Source organism: Acipenser ruthenus, chromosome 50, assembly GCF_902713425.1.
Source record: "Acipenser ruthenus chromosome 50, fAciRut3.2 maternal haplotype, whole genome shotgun sequence".
NCBI classification, from domain to species: Eukaryota; Metazoa; Chordata; class Actinopteri; order Acipenseriformes; family Acipenseridae; genus Acipenser; species Acipenser ruthenus.
The window spans coordinates 2,619,880-2,637,119 of NC_081238.1; the positions used below are offsets into that span (position 1 = coordinate 2,619,880).

At 40.2% G+C, this 17,240-nt stretch overlaps 1 long non-coding RNA gene across 1 annotated transcript; it reads right to left on the bottom strand.

The window, feature by feature from the left end:
* Window positions 1-594: 594 nt before the first annotated feature.
* LOC117971268 (uncharacterized) lies at window positions 595-12,162 on the bottom strand. The gene is made up of 4 exons (XR_009319967.1): window positions 11,813-12,162; window positions 8,335-9,662; window positions 5,353-6,159; window positions 595-910 (listed from the first exon to the last, which is right to left on the bottom strand). It is a non-coding gene; the product is annotated as an uncharacterized LOC117971268 (long non-coding RNA).
* Between the last annotated feature and the right edge of the window lie 5,078 nt (window positions 12,163-17,240).

Below are 17,240 nucleotides of genomic sequence, written 5' to 3' on the forward strand. Positions count from 1 at the left end.
TGTCACGGTTGGGCGCGTGCAGTTTTTAATTAATTTATTTATTTTTTAAATGGTAAGAAGTTTAATTTGATTTTTAATATGAATTTCTTTTCACATTCAAGGTGTTTAAGAATTACAATATTTTTATTTTATTGGGGAAAAAGAAAGAGAAATGTGCAGTTATATTAACAATTGTATAAGACCAGGTTAAGTGTGGAGTGAAGGTTAGGCATGGGGTTAAAAGTTAGAGCTTGCAAATTTAGGATTAAAAGTACATAACCTCCTGATGTTGCAAGTATAGGGGGTTATGCCCATTTTGAGTGGGTTAGTGGCAACGCTTCAGGGAGGAGAAAGATTTTTTGCTGTTGGGTCAGTGTTTTAAAGGGGCAACGAACCGTGGAGAGCTGCGATTCTTTTACAGCAGTTAAAAACTACCAATATGGCAAGTAGAACAACTGGAAGGTATACAATGTTATCAAGTGAACACCAAAGTTAAATGAGGGAAGCATTTTCTAAACAGTCACAGTATTGTGTATTAGTGTGTGTTGCTGCATGTTGTGTTTCTGTCTCTTGTCTGCCCCCTTGTAGAGTTTTCAGACAGGAAGACTGATAGGTTTGTGTACTGTGACACTAGCTGCACAGTAATACACTCCAGTGTCTGCAGCCTCAGCATTCTTTATATTTAGAGATGTTCTATCCAACTGTGTCCTGGAGACAGTAGATCTATCAGGGATTCTTTCACCCTTTTCTGGATCGCTGCCGTATAAAGAATAAAAGACCAGTTGAAGCTCACTGGAGTTTTGCTGTCGATACCAGTACATGTAGGTATTAGCAGCACTCTGGTTGCAATTCATCTCTACAGACTCGCGCAGGCTCACTACAGCAACCGGTGGCCACTGGGTGACTTTCAGGGTTGACTGAGACGCTGCGTCTGTGGAAAGAAAGAAACACAATTGTTGTTTCTCACACAAAGTAACAATGTCTGATACAGCAAAGGGAAATAAATGTGTCTGTAAAAAATAAATAAATACATACAAATATTTTAAATTAGCCTTTCACCACTGAGCAATAATTGACTTTGAAATCAGAAAAACAGAAATAATATACATGCACTGTGCTGATACACTGACAGCCTCATAGTTTAATGAAAGAAATACAAAAAATACACAAACTGAAGTTACTCTCAGAGCTTACCAGCACACATCTTATATAACGAAAGAGAATCGCATGACATTTAGTGTGTTTAAAAAAAAAAAAAAAAAACTTACAGGGCAGAAATACAATAACCCAGAATGGGAGAAAGATGTGGTGCATGTTGGAGCTGGCTCTGACTCTGTGAAGCGATGAACACTAGAGGCATTCAGTTACAGATCTGAAGCACACAACCCTGATGTCACCATTTCCTGTAGTTCAGGTGTTTCCAAAGAGCCCTGCTTTCAATACATTGCTAAGCTGCTTACGTATAAAGTGCTTGTAAGTTCATGTCACGGTTGGGAGCGTGCAGTTTTTCATTTCTTTATTTTTTAAAGTGGTAAGAAGTTTAAGTAGATTTTTAATTTGAATTCATTTTCACACGCAAGGTGTTTAAGAATTACAATGTTTCTATTTTGTTGGGGAAAAATAAAGAGAAATGAGCAGTTATATTATCAAAGTATGAGATCAGGTTAAAGAGTAAGTAGCGGGGTTTCGTTATATATAGCATTATACGTCCCCACGTGTTGCTACAACTGTTTAAATATCATACATGTCATTTTTATTTTCATTGCTAACATCCTGACAACGTTTGACACTTATAACTTTAAAATCTGTTTTAAAACACTTTTCAAAATGTCCGCTCTAGTGCCCTGGGGTTTGAGAGATGTCATCTAAATCACTGCAGGAAGAGCGATAAAAAAATAAAATAAAATAAAAAACGTAACAACAGGGTTCTGGCATTTCTGTTCTGTACCACATCATGGATCGTTATTTCTGTGTCACCTTTTCGACAATGCGGGCAATAATCCTTACACTATCAGTGCAATATACAGCCATTTTGAAAATAGCTTTAAAACTGACTTCACAGTTAAAAGTCCAAAACGTTGTCAGGATGTTAGCAATGGAAACAAAAATTACAAGTACGTTATGTAAACAGTTGTAGCAAAACCTGGGGACATGTGACGCTATATTTTTCGGAACCCCACTACTCTAAGTGTGGAGTTAAGGTTAGGCATGGGGTTAAAAGTTAGAATTTGCAAAGTTAGGATTAAAAGTATATAACCTACTGATGCTGCAAGTATAGGGGGTGTAAACGAGTGGTAGTGCGGTGGTACTGGACACCGGTGTTTTCTTCCACACAGACTGGAGTGAACTCGTTGCATAGTAACTTTATCTACAATATTTACACAAGTTTACACTTAATCAAAAGCATTAATTTGCCCTGTACGGGCCACTAACTACCTCACTTCTTCTCCCACCTCTATGCTACTTCGAGACGACCAAGCTGCTACATGCTTTGCCTGTAGAATGTCCAGACTCTGCAACACAGGTAAGTAGAGGTTGGGCTCCCTCTGGTGGAGTGAGCCAGGAACACAGGTGAGTAAATGTTGGGCTCCCTCTGGTGGAGTGAGCCAGAAACACATGTGTGTAGAGGTTGGGCTCACTCTGGTGGAGTGAGCCAGGAACACAGGTGTGTAGAGGTTGGGCTCCCTCTGGTGGAGTGAGCCAGGAACACAGGTGAGTAGAGGTTGGGCTCCCTCTGGTGGAGTGAGCCAGGAACACAGGTAAGTAGAGGTTGGGCTCCCTCTGGTGAAGAGAACCAGAAACACAGGTAAGTAGAAGTTGGGATCCCTCTGGTGGAGTGAGCCAGGAACACAGGTGAGTAGAGGTTGGGCTCCCTCTGGAGGAGCGAGCCAGGAACACAGGTAAGTAGAGGTTGGGCTCCATCTGGTGGAGTGAGCCAGGAACACAGGTGAGTAGAGGTTGGGCTCCCTCTGGTGAAGAGAGCCAGGAACACAGGTAAGTAGAGGTTGGGCTCTCTCGGTTGGTTATCACCTGGAACACAGAGAAACAGACAACAGCAGCTCCCTCTGGTGGAGTGAGCCAGGAACACAGGTAAGTAGAGGTTGGGCTCTCTCGGTTGGTTATCACCTGGAACACAGAGAAACAGACAACAGCAGCTCCCTCTGGTGGAGTGAGCCTGGAACACAAGCAAGTGAAGTCCAGGATATGTGGGAGCGTTCCCACCACAGCTGAGTCCCAGGATGTGTACGGATGGGTGCTGAATCCCTTAAGAGGAATGGCGGGATACTGGTGCTCCCACAGCAGTGACTGGTTTTAAAAGAGTCAAGTTCAGGCAGTAAATAAACAATATCCCAAAACCACGGTCTTGTGTTTCAGTTTCTTGTACCATGAATGCTTCCCACACCGGTGTGCAGTTCGATACTCCTGAAGCTAGTAACCAAACAGTGCCTTAACCAGTCCCGGGTCATATAAGTAACACTCTTGGTAACACAGTATAGTTTTACCGTGTCTGCACCACACAGGCACCCCAGACCACCCCATGGGACACCAACTAATAACGGCATAGACAGCAGTAACAACACAGCAATTTAACCAAATCGCAAAATACACAAAACAAAAAGAAACAAAAAGGCTGCCTCAACAAGAGGTAAAACGTAGTGATGGGTACAAAGCCTCACCCGCTTCGACTTGTCTCGAACCATTAGAAGCAAACAGTGTTGTGAATCAAAGGTTAAATTGGTTCGCAAGAAGCAATACATCACGTGACACAAACGCCAACAGTTCTATGGATCCTCTGAAGCTGCAGACGCTCGGTGTATTCAGTCATGCATGCTCACGTTGAAAAATCTTGCTGACGGTGTCGTAGGTGCACTATCGAAACTTTTTGATGGTATATTTACAAAAGAAGACACAAACCACCAATACAACGCTTTACTTCGAATCAATAATGCTTCGTTGACGTAGGTTAGAACTGGAAGGAAGAATATACTGTTTGTCAATTTACATTTTAAAATAATTTCAATTAATCTTTGTTAAATTAATATATACAGTATATATATATATATATATATATATATATATATATATATATATATATATATATATATATATATGCTGGCTACTACTATATGAAATTGGGGGCGTTTGATTATTGTTTATTATAAAAATAAATGAAATGATTATTTGAGATGTTTTCCAGAAATAATTGTTAATAAAATGTCTTTTCAAACCTTTGTCAAAGAAGTCTTGAATTCAATATTATTTCATTGTGATACATCAACAAAATAAATATAATTTATAAATATCAAATTGCTATATTGAAAAAACACCATTACACCTTAAAGCACCATATCTTGTTGATGTTTGTGTTATTACTGTGGGATCCGTGGCAGCTCTATGAGTTTAGTGCGAGAAAATAATCAACAGAGGTCCGGGTTCGCGTCTGCCGAGTCATATATGTAATATGCTTTTTTTATATATATAAATATATATGGATGTATATGCAGAAATCTTTGCATTCAAGTATGTTTTACTGAAATGTAATAAAATAAACATTATTATTATTTTATGTTTCTATATATTATGCACTTTAAAAACACTTTTTTTTAAATGTCCAGTAGAGTTTAATTGACTTGGGGTTACGCTTCAAGTATGTTGCATTTTGGAAAATGTAATTATTATTAAAATCTAAAACAAGTTCTCTACACGCACACTTCCTCACAGGAGCAGGGATTCGATCCATGCGCTTGACAAGCATTTCTAATTACACGACTTACTAACTTGTTAGGCCACCGGGAAACTGGCTAACAAATGAAATATCAAATATCTTACTTGTTTCCCAGCCGAGTACATCTGAGGTCAGATATGCCTCCCTTTCTAAAGCAACAGTATCGTGTTTTCGATTGTACAACAATTTTACATTTCAAGTATGATAATGCGTATGCGTGACTGGCTTTTTTGTTGGGTAATCACATGTGTGGTTGATATATAACCAGATAACAGAGAAATTATAAAATGTAACTTCATTTTGTAAGTCACAAATGACACTGACAGAGCCTGTAAAAAGCGTGCTTTACGGTGTCTTCCGTGTACATTAGGCTACAGATCATTATTTCTAAATGCCAAGTTCCAGGCAATAGCAGCCTGTGTGTAACTGGTATGTTCAAGTTCAAGTATGTTCAATGACGCGGCTCTACCAATAGATGTCACTATGGAGCACAAAACATTTCAAGTGATTCGGCTCAGTGAATCTTTTATGAAGCAAATGGTTCAGAGGGTTCAGTGGTTCAAGAGGCTTCTCTTTTCCCACCACTAGAAAAACGTGCTAAACTAAACTTTCAACAATTAACTACAACTGAACTGTAAAGCACTTACTATAGCTTTCCCACAGACACAGGAAGAAAGGATAGATTCCCCAAAGCTTGCGCAGGCAGGACAATCGGGCAGTGTTCCCCACAATCACAGAACACCCAGATTGTTCTGCTCTGCTTCCTTTTAAACTGTGTAACCCCGCCCTACCAATTGACACTGAGCCTTCTGGGACGTGTAGTTTCCTTTCCAGCGACGCCATTCCTTAAAGGCGTCACTGCCATTTTCTTCACAGTGGGTATGTCCATTCTGAGTGGGTTAGTGGCAACGCTTCTTCAAGGAGGAGAAAGATTTTGTGTGCAGTTAAAAACTACCAATATGGTATGTAGAACAACTGGAAGGTCTACAATGTTATCAAGTGAACATCAAAGTTAAATGATGGAAGCATTTTCTAAACAATCACAGTATTGAGTATTATTGTGTGTTGCTGCATGTTGAGTTTCTGTCTCTTGTCTGCCCCCTTGTAGAGTTTTCAGACAGGAAGACTGATAGGTTTGTGTACTGTGGCACTAGCTGCACAGTAATACACTCCAGTGTCTGCAGCATCAGCATTCTTGATATTTATAGCTGTTCTCTCCACCTGTGTCCTGGAGACAGTAAATCTATCAGGGATGTTTTCACCCTTTTCTTTAACATCTGCTGTGTTTGCAGTGCTAAAGACCAGTTGAAGCTCACTGGAGTTTTGCTGTCGATACCAGTACATGTAGGTATTAGAAGCACTCTGATTGCAATTCATCTCTACAGACTGGCGCAGGCTCACTACAGCAACCGGGGGCCACTGAGTGACTTTCAGGGTTGACTGAGACGCTGCGTCTGTGGAAAGAAAGAAATACAATTGTTGTTTCTCACACAAAGTAACAATGTCTGATACAGCAAAGGGAAATAAATGTGTCTGCAAAAAATAAATAAATACATACAAATATTATAAATTCACTTTGAAATCAGAAAAAACAGAAATAAAAGATCCCAATGATTATTTAAAGCAAAATATACAAAAATACACAGTGCTGATACACTGACAGCCTCAGTTTAATGAAAAAAATACCCCAAAAAAAGAGAGGGTTTATCAGCACACTTGTTGTATAAAGAAAGATAATCTAATATTTAGTGGTTTTTAAAAAGAGACTTACAGGGCAGAAATACAATAACCCAGAATGGGAGAAAGATGTGGTGCATGTTGGAGCTGGCTCTGACTCTGTGAAGCGATGAACACTAGAGGCATTCAGTTACAGATCTGAAGCACACAACCCTGATGTCACCATTTCCTGCAGTTCAGGTGTTTCCGAAGAGCCCTGCTTTCAATACATTGCTAAGCTGCTTACATATAAAGTGCTTGTAAGTTCATGTCACGGTTGGGAGCCTGCAGTTTTTCATTTCTTTATTTTTTAAAGTGGTAAGAAGTTTAATTTGATTTTTAATTTGAATTCATTTTCACACGCAAGGTGTTTAAGAATTACAATGTTTCTATTTTATTGGAGAAAAAGAAAGAGAAATGTGCATTTATATTATCAATGTATAAGATCAGGTTAAAGAGTAAGTAGCGGGTTCTGAATATATATCATTATACGTACCCACGTTTTGCTACAACTGTTTAAATATCATACATGTAATTTTTTATTTTCATTGCTAACATCCTGACAACGTTTGACACTTATAACTTTAAAATCTATTTTAAAACGCTTTTCAAAATGTCCGCTGTAGTGCCCTGCAGTTTGAGAGCTGTCCTCTAAATCACTGCAGAAAGAACAATAAAAAAAAAAAAAAATAACGTAACAAGGTTCTGGCATTTCTGTTCCGCACCACATTATGGATCGTTATTTCTGTGTTACCTGTTTGACAATGTGGGCAATAATCCTTACACTATCAGTGCAATATACCGGCCATTTTGTAAAGAGCTTTCAAACTGACTTCAAAGTTAAAAGTCCAAAACGTTGTCAGGATGTTAGCAATGGAAAGAAAAAATACAAGTACGTTATGTAAACAGTTGTAGCAAAACCTGGGGACATGTGACGCTATATTTTTCGGAACCCCACTACTCTAAGTGTGGAGTTACGGTTAGTCATAGGGTTAAAAGTTAGAATTTGCAAAGTTAGGATTAAAAGTATATAACCTACTGATGCTGCAAGTATAGGGGGTGTAAACGAGTGGTAGTGCGGTGGTACTGGACACCGGTGTTTTCTTCCACACAGACTGGAGTGAACTCGTTGCGTAGTAACTTTATTTACAATATTTACACAAGTTTACACTTAATCAAAAGCATTAATTTGTCCTGTACGGGCCACTAACCACCTCACTTCTCCCCTCTCCATGCTACTTCGAGACGACCAAGCTGCTACATGCTTTGCCTGTAGAATGTCCAGACTCTGCAACACAGGTAAGTAGAGGTTTGGCTCCCTCTGGTGGAGTGAGCCAGGAACACAGGTAAGTAGAGGTTGGGCTCCCTCTGGTGGAGTGAGCCTGGAACACAAGTAAGTGAAGTCCAGGATATGTGGGAGCGTTCCCACCACAGTTGAGTCCCAGGATGTGTACGGATGGGTGCTGAATCCCTTAAGAGGAATGGCGGGATACTGGTGCTCCCACAGCAGTGACTGGTTTTAAGAGAGTCAAGTTCAGGCAGTAAATAAACAATATCCCAAAACCACGGTCTTGTGTTTCAGTTTCTTGTACTATGAACGCTTCCCACACCGGTGTTCAGTTCGCTGCTCCTGCAGCTAGTAACCAAACAGTGCCTTAACCAGTCCCAGGTCACATAAGTAACACGCTTGGTAACACAGTATAGTTTTACCGTGTCTGCACCACACAGGCACCCCAGGCTACCCCGTGGGACACCTACTAATAACGGCATAGACAGCAGTAACAACACAGCAATTTAACCAAATCGCAAAATACACAAAACAAAAAGAAACAAAAAGGCTGCCTCAGCAAGAGGTAAAACGTACTAAACTAAACTTTCAACAATTAACTACAACTGAACTGTAAAGCACTTACTAGAGCTTTCACACAGACACAGGAAGATAGGATAGATTCCCCAAAGCTTGCGCAGGCAGGACAATCGGGCAGTGTTCCCCACAATCACACAACACCCCGATTGTTCTGCTCTGCTTCCTTTTAAACTGTGTAACCCCGCCCTACCAATTGACACTGAGCCTTCTGGGACGTGTAGTTTCCTTTCCAGTGACGCCATTCCTTAAAGGCGTCACTGCCATTTTCTTCACAGGGGGTATGCCCATTTTGAGTGGTTTAGTGGCAACACTTCTTCAGGGAGGAGAAAGATTTTGTGTGCAGTGTGAGACAGCAGGGAGGGGGTTAAAACCTCCCTGCAGAAAAACATGTGCGTAAGGTACATTTTGGTTTGTTTTGTTAATTGTTTGATTGTTTTGTTAATTGTTTAATTGTTAATTATCACCTGCACCTGGCTATGATTGAAAATTAGAGCCAGGTGCAGGGTTTATAAGGAGAGCAGTTAGTCTGCTTTGGGCAGCTGCTGAAGAGGGTAGATGCCTGATTGTGGTGGTGTGTGGGTACAGCTGTAATTTAAAAGGAAAAAGGTAGAGAAGCCTGTTTTGTGTGTTCTGTTTTGTTTGTTTTGTTCTGTTACAGGTAAACAGCTTAGCTGTCCTGTTTTTAGTTTAGGTTCCTGTTTTGTTTTAGTTATTGCTCAAAGAAGAGCTAGGTGTTTATTTTTGTTTATTTTTGTGTGTTTCCATTAAAAATGGCGTAACCGTGCTTTAAAAAATCCATTTGTGTGTGTTTGGTCAGTGTTTTAAAGGGGCAATGAACCGTGGAGAGGTGCAATTCTTTCACAGCAGTTTAAAACTACCAATATGACAAGTAGAACAACTGGAAGGTCTACAATGTTATCAAGTGAACACCAAAGTTACATGAGGGAAGCATTTTCTAAACAGACACAATATTGAGTATTATTGTGTGTTGCTGCATGTTGTGTTTCTGTCTCTTGTCTGCCCCCTTGTAGGGTTTTCAGACAGGAAGACTGATAGGTTTGTGTACTGTGCCACTAGCTGCACAGTAATACACTCCAGTGTCTGCAGCATCAGCATTCTTTATATTTAGAGTGATTCTATCCAACTGTGTCCTGGAGACAGTAAATCTATCAGAGATGTTTTCACCCTTTTCTGGATCGCTGCCGTATGAAGAATAAAAGACCAGTTGAAGCTCACTGGAGTTTTGCTGTCGATACCAGTACATGTAGGCATTAGAAGCACTCTGGTTGCAATTCATCTCTACAGACTGGCGCAGGCTCACTACAGCAACCGGGGGCCACTGGGTGACTTTCAGGGTTGACTGAGACGCTGCATCTGTGGAAAGAAAGAAATCCAATTGTTGTTTCTCACACAAAGTAACAATGTCTGATACAGCAAAGGGAAATAAATGACTCTGTAAAAAATAAATAAATACATACAAATATTATAAATTAGCCTTTCACCAATGAGCAATAATTCACTTTGAAATCAGAAAGCCAGAAATAAAAGATCTCAATCATTATTTAAAACAAAATATACAAAAATACACCGTGCCGATACACTGACAGTCTCAGTTCAATGAAAGGAATACCAAAAAAAAGAGAGAGTTTATCAGCACACTTGTTGTATAAAGAAAGAATCTAATATTTAGTGGTTTTTAAAAAAAGACTTACAGGGCAGAAATGCAATAACCCAGAATGGAAGAAAGATGTGGTGCATGTTGGAGCTGGCTCTGACTCTGTGAAGCGATGAACACTAGAGGCATTCAGTTACAGATCTGAAGCACACAACCCTGATGTCACCATTTCCTGTAGTTCAGGTGTTTCCAAAGAGCCCTGCTTTCAATACATTGCTAAGCTGCTTACATATAAAGTGCTTGTAAGTTCATATCACAGTTGGGAGCCTGCAGTATTTCATTTCTTTATTTTTTAAAGTGGTAAGAAGTTTAATTTCATTTTTAATTTGAATTCATTTTCACACGCAAGGTGTTTAAGAATTACAATGTTTTTATTTTGTTGGGGAAAAAGAAAGAGAAACGTGCATTTATATTATCAATGTATAAGATCCGGTTAAAGAGTAAGTAGCAGGGGTTCAGAATATATAGCATTATACGTCCCCACATTTTGCTACAACTGGTTAAATATCATACATGTAATTTTTATTTTCATTGCTAACATCCTGACAACGTTTGACACTTATAACTTTAAAATCTGTTTTAAAACACTTTTCTAAATGTCCGCTCTAGTGCCCTGGGGTTTGAGAGCTGTCCTCTAAATCACTGCAGAAAGAACAATAAAAAAATAAATAAATAACGTAACAAGGTTCTGGCATTTCTGTTCCGCACCACATCATGGATCATTATTTCTGTGTTACCTGTTTGACAATGTGGGCAATAATCCTTACACTATCAGTGCAATATACAGCCATTTTGAAAAGAGCTTTCAAATTGACTTCACAGTTAAAAGTGCAAAACGTTGTCAGGATGTTAGCAATGGAAAGAAAAATTACAAGTACGTTATGTAAACAATTGTAGCAACACCTGGGGACATGTAACGCTATATTTTTCGGAACCCCACTACTCTAAGTGTGGAGTTAAGGTTAGGCATGGGGTTAAAAGTTAGAATTTGCAAAGTTAGGATTAAAAGTATATAACCTACTGATGCTGCAAGTATAGGGGGTGTAAACGAGTGGTAGTGCGGTGGTACTGGACACTGGTGTTTTCTTCCACACAGACTGGAGTGAACTTGTTGCGTAGTAACTTTATTTACAATATTTACACAGGTTTACACTTAATTAAAGGCGTTTATTTGCCCTGTACGGGCCACTAACTACCTCACTTCTCCCATCTCTATGCTACTTCGAGACGACCAAGCTTCTACATGCTTTGCCTGTAGAATGTCCAGACTCTGCAACACAGGTAAGTAGAGGTTGGGCTCCCTCTGGTGGAGTGAGCCTGGAACACAAGTAAGTGAAGTCCAGGATATGTGGGAGCGTTCCCACCACAGTTGAGTCCCAGGATATGTACGGATGGGTGCTGAATCCCTTAAGAGGAATGGCGGGATACTGGTGCTCCCACAGCAGTGACTGGTTTTAAAAGAGTCAAGTTCAGGCAGTAAATAAACAATATCCCAAAACCAGGGTCTTGTGTTTCAGTTTCTTGTACTATGAACACTTCCCACACCGGTGTGCAGTTCGCTGTTCCTGCAGCTAGTAACCAAACAGTGCCTTAACCAGTCCCGGGTCATATAAGTAACACGCTTGGTAACACAGTATAGTTTTACCGTGTCTGCGCCACACAGGCACCCCAGGCTACCCCATGGGACACCTACTAATAACAGCATAGACAGCAGTAACAACACAGCAATTTAACCAAATCGCAAAATACACAAAACAAAAAGAAACAAAAAAGGCTGCCTCAGCAAGAGGTAAAACGCGCTAAACTAAACTTTCAACAATTAACTACGACTGAAATGTAAAGCACTTACTATAGCTTTCCCACAGACAACAGGAAGATAGGATAGATTCCCCAAAGCTTGCGCAGGCAGGACAATCGAACAGTGTTCCCCACAATCACACAACACCCCGATTGTTCTGCTCTGCTTCCTTTTAAACTGTGTAACCCTGTCCTACCAATTGACACTGAGCCTTCTGGGGTGTGTAGTTTCCTTTCCAGCGACGCCATTCCTTAAAGGCGTCACTGCCATTTTCTTCACAGGGGGTATGCCAATTTTGAGTGGGTTAGTGGCAACACTTCAAGGGAGGAGAAAGATTTTGTGTGCAGTTAAAAACTACCAATATGACAAGTAGAACAACTGGAAGGTCTACAATGTTATCAAGTGAACACCAAAGTTAAATGATGGAAGCATTTTCTAAACAGACACAGTACTGAGTATTATTGTGTGTTGCTGCATGTTGTGTTTCTGTCTCTTGTCTGCCCCCTTGTAGAGTTTTCAGTCAGGAAGACTGATAGGTTTGTGTACTGTGGCACTAGCTGCACAGTAATACACTCCAGTGTCTGCAGCCTCAGCATTTTTTATATTTAGAGTGATTCTCTCCCTCTGTGTCCTGGAGACAGTAAATCTATCAGGGATGTTTTCACCCTTTTCTGGATCGCTGCCGTATGAAGAATAAAAGACCAGTTGAAGCTCACTGGAGTTTTGCTGTCGATACCAGTACATGTAGGCATTAGAAGCACTCTGGTTGCAATTCATCTCTACAGACTGGCGCAGGCTCACTACAGCAACGGCGGGCCACTGAGTGACTTTCAGGGTTGACTGAGACGCTGCGTCTGTGGAAAGAAAGAAATACAATTGTTGTTTCTCATAGAAAGTAACAATGTCTAACACAGCAAGGGGAAATAAATGAGTCTGTAAAAAATAAATAAATACATACAAATATTATAAATTAGACTTTCACCACTGAGCAATAATTGAAATCAGAAAACCAGAAATAAAAGATCCCAATCATTATTTAAAGCAAAATATACAAAAATACACCGTGCCAATACACTGACAACCTCAGTTCAATGAAAGAAATACCAAAAAAAGAGGGTTTATCAGCACACTTGTTGTATAAAGAAAGATAATCTAATATTTAGTGGTTTTTAAAAAAAACTTACAGGGCAGAAATAAAGTAACCAAGAATGGGAGAAAGATGTGGTGCATGTTGGAGCTGGCTCTGACTCTGTGAAGCGATGAACACTAGAGGCATTCAGTTACAGATCTGAAGCACACAACCCTGATGTCACCATTTCCTGTAGTTCAGGTGTTTCCAAAGAGCCCTGCTTTCAATACATTGCTAAGCTGTTTACATATAAAGTGCTTGTAAGTTCATGTCACAGTTGGGAGCGTGCAGTTTTTCATTTCTTTATTTTTTAAAGTGGTAAGAAGTTTAATTTGATTTTTAATTTGAATTCATTTTGACTTTCAAGGTGTTTAAGAATTACAATGTTTTTATTTTATTGGGGAAAAAGAAAGATAAATGTGCAGTTATATTAACAAATGTATAAGACCAGGTTAAGTGTGGAGTTAAGGTTAGGCATGGGGTTAAAAGTTAGAGCTTGCAAATTTAGGATTAAAAGTACATAACCTCCTGATGTTGCAAGTATAGGGGGGTATGCCAATTTTGAGTGGGTTAGTGGCAACGCTTCAGGGAGGAGAAAGATTTTTTGCAGTTAAAAACAACCAATATGGCAAGTAGAACAACTGGAAGGTCTACAATGTTATCAAGTGAACACCAAAGTTAAATGATGGAAGCATTTTCTAAACAGTCACAGTATTGAGTATTATTGTGTGTTGCTGCATGTTGTGTTTCTGTCTCTTGTCTGCCCCCTTGTAGAGTTTTCAGACAGGAAGACTGATAGGTTTGTGTACTGTGGCACTAGCTGCACAGTAATACACTCCAGTGTCTGCAGCCTCAGCATTCTTTATATTGAGAGTGATTCTCTCCATCTGTTTCCTGGAGATAGTAAATCTATCAGGGATGTTTTCACCTTTTTCTGAATCGCTGCCGTATGGAGAGTAAAAGACCAGTTGAAGCTCACTGGAGTGTTGCTGTCGATACCAGTACATGTAGTTATTAGCAGCACTCTGGTTGCAATTCATCTCTACAGACTGGCGCAGGCTCACTACAGCAAACGGGGGCCACTGGGTGACTTTCAGGGTTGACTGAGACGCTGCGTCTGTGGAAAGAAAGAAATACAATTGTTGTTTCTCACAGAAAGTAACAATGTCTGATACAGCAAAGGGAAATAAATGTGTCTGTACAAAATAAATCAATAAACACATCATGCAACAGTAATTTATAAATTAGCCTTTCACCACTGAGCAATAATTCACTTTTAAATCAGAAAAACAGAAATAATATACATGCACTGTGCTGATACACTGACAGCCTCATAGTTTAATGAAAGAAATACAAAAAATAACCAAACTGAAGTTACTCTCAGAGCTTACCAGCACACATCTTATATAACGAAAGAGAATCGCATGACATTTAGTGTGTTTTAAAAAAAAAAAAAAAAAAACTTACAGGGCAGAAATACAATAACCCAGAATGGAAGAAAGATGTGGTGCATGTTGGAGCTGGCTCTGACTCTGTGAAGCGATGAACACTAGAGGCATTCAGTTACAGATCTGAACCACACAACCCTGATGTCACCATTTCCTGCAGTTCAGGTGTTTCCAAAGAGCCCTGCTTTCAATACATTGCTAAGCTGCTTACATATAAAGTGCTTGTAAGTTCATGTCACGGTTGGGAGCCTGCAGTTTTTCATTTCTTTATTTTTTAAAGTGGTAAGAAGTTTAATTTGATTTTTAATTTGAATTCATTTTCACACGCAAGGTGTTTAAGAATTACAATGTTTCTTTTTTGTTGGGGAAAAAGAAAGATAAATGTGCATTTATATTATCAATGTATGAGATCAGGTTAAAGAGTAAGTAGCAGGGTTTCAGAATATATAGCATTATACGTCCCCACGTGTTGCTACAACTGTTTAAATATAATACATGTAATTTTTATTTTCATTGCTAACATCCTGACAACGTTTGACACTTATAACTTTAAAATCTGTTTCAAAACGTTTTTCAAAATGTCCGCTCTAGTGCCCTGGGGTTTGAGAGCTGTCCTCTAAATCACTGCAGGAAGAGCGATAAAAAAATAAAATAAAATAAAAAACGTAACAACAAGGTTCTGGCATTTCTGTTCCGTACCACATCATGGATCGTTATTTCTGTGTCACCTGTTTGACAATGTGGGCAATAATCCTTACACTATCAGTGCAATATACCGGCCATTTTGAAAAGAGCTTTCAAAATGACTTCACAGTTAAAAGTGCAAAACGTTGTCAGGATGTTAGCAATGAAAAGAAAAAATACAAGTACTTTACTTAAACAGTTGTAGCAACACCTGGGAAATGTGACGCTATATTTTTCGGAACCCCACTACTCTAAGTGTGGAGTTAAGGTTAGGCATGGGGTTAAAAGTTAGAATTTGCAAAGTTAGGATTAAAAGTCTATAACCTACTGATGCTGCAAGTATAGGTGGTGTAAACGAGTGGTAGTGCGGTGGTACTGGACACCGGTGTTTTCTTCCACACAAACTGGAGTGAACTCGTTGCGTAATAACTTTATTTACACAAGTTTACACTTAATCAAAAGCATTAATTTGCCCTGTACGGGCCACTAACTACCTCACTTCTTCTCCCCCCTCTATGCTACTTCGAGACGACCAAGCTGCTACATGCTTTGCCTGTAGAATGTCCAGACTCTGCAACACAGGTAAGTAGAGGTTGGGCTCCCTCTGGAGGAGCAAGCCAGGAACACAGGTAAGTAGAGGTTGGGCTCCCTCTGGTGGAGTGAGCCAGGAACACAGGTGAGTAAAGGTTGGGCTCCCTCTGGTGGAGTGAGCCAGAAACACAGGTGTGTAGAGGTTGGGCTCCCTCTGGTGGAGTGAGCCAGGAACACAGGTGTGTAGAGGTTGGGCTCCCTCTGGTGGAGTGAGCCAGGAACACAGGTGAGTAGAGGTTGGGCTCCCTCTGGTGGAGTGAGCCAGGAACACAGGTAAGTAGAGGTTTGGCTCCCGCTGATGGAGTAAGCCAGAAACACAGGTAAGTAGAGGTTGGGCTCCCTCTGGTGAAGAGAGCCAGAAACACAGGTAAGGAGAGGTTGGGCTCCCTCTGGTGAAGAGAACCAGAAAAATAGGAAAGTAGAAGTTGGGCTCCCTCTGGTGAAGAGAACCAGAAACACAAGTAAGTAGAAGTTGGGCTCCCTCTGGTGAAGAGAACCAGAAACACAAGTAAGTAGAGGTTGGGCTCCCTCTGGTGAAGAGAACCAGAAACACAAGTAAGTAGAAGTTGGGCTCCCTCTGGTGAAGAGAACCAGAAACACAGGTAAGTAGAAGTTGGGATCCCTCTGGTGGTGTGAGCCAGGAACACAGGTGAGTAGAGGTTGGGCTCCCTCTGGTGGAGTGAGCCAGAAACACAGGTAAGTGAAGTCCAGGATATGTGGGAGCGTTCCCACCACAGCTGAGTCCCAGGATGTGTACGGATGGGTGCTGAATCCCTTAAGAGGAATGGCGGGATGCTGGTGCTCCCACAGCAGTGATTGGTTTTAAAAGAGTCAAGTTCAGTCAGTAAATAAACAATATCCCAAAACCACGGTCTTGTGTTTCATTTTCTTGTACTATGAACGCTTCCCACACCGGTGTGCAGTTCGCTGCTCCTGCAGCTAATAACCAAACAGTGCCTTAACCAGTCCCGGGTCATATAAGTAACACGCTTGGTAACACAGTATAGTTTTACCGTGTCTGCACCACACAGGCACCCCAGGCCACCCCGTGGGACACCAACTAATAACGGCATAGACAGCAGTAACAACACAGCAATTTAACCAAATCGCAAAATACACAAAACAAAAAGAAACAAAAAGGCTGCCTCAGCAAGAGGTAAAACGTAGTGATGGGTACAAAGCCTCACCCGCTTCGACTCATCTCGAACCATTAGAAGCAAACAGTGTTGTGAATCAAAGGTTCAGTTGCTTCGCATGAAGCAATACATCACGTGACACAAACGCTAGCAGTTCTACGGATCGTCTGAATATGCTGGCTACTACTATGTGAAATTGGGGGCGTTTGATTATTGTTTATTATAAAAATAAATTTAATGATTATTTGAGATGTTTTCCAGAAATAATTGTTAATAAAATGTCTTTTCAAACCTTTGTCAAAGAAGTCTTGAATTCAATATTATTTCATTGTGATACATCAACAAAATAAATATAATTTATAAATATCAAATTGCTATATTGAAAAAACACCATTACACCTTAAAGCACCATATCTTGTTGATGTTTGTGTTATTACTGTGGGATCCGTGGCGGCTCTATGAGTTTAGTGCGAGAAAATAATCAACAGAGG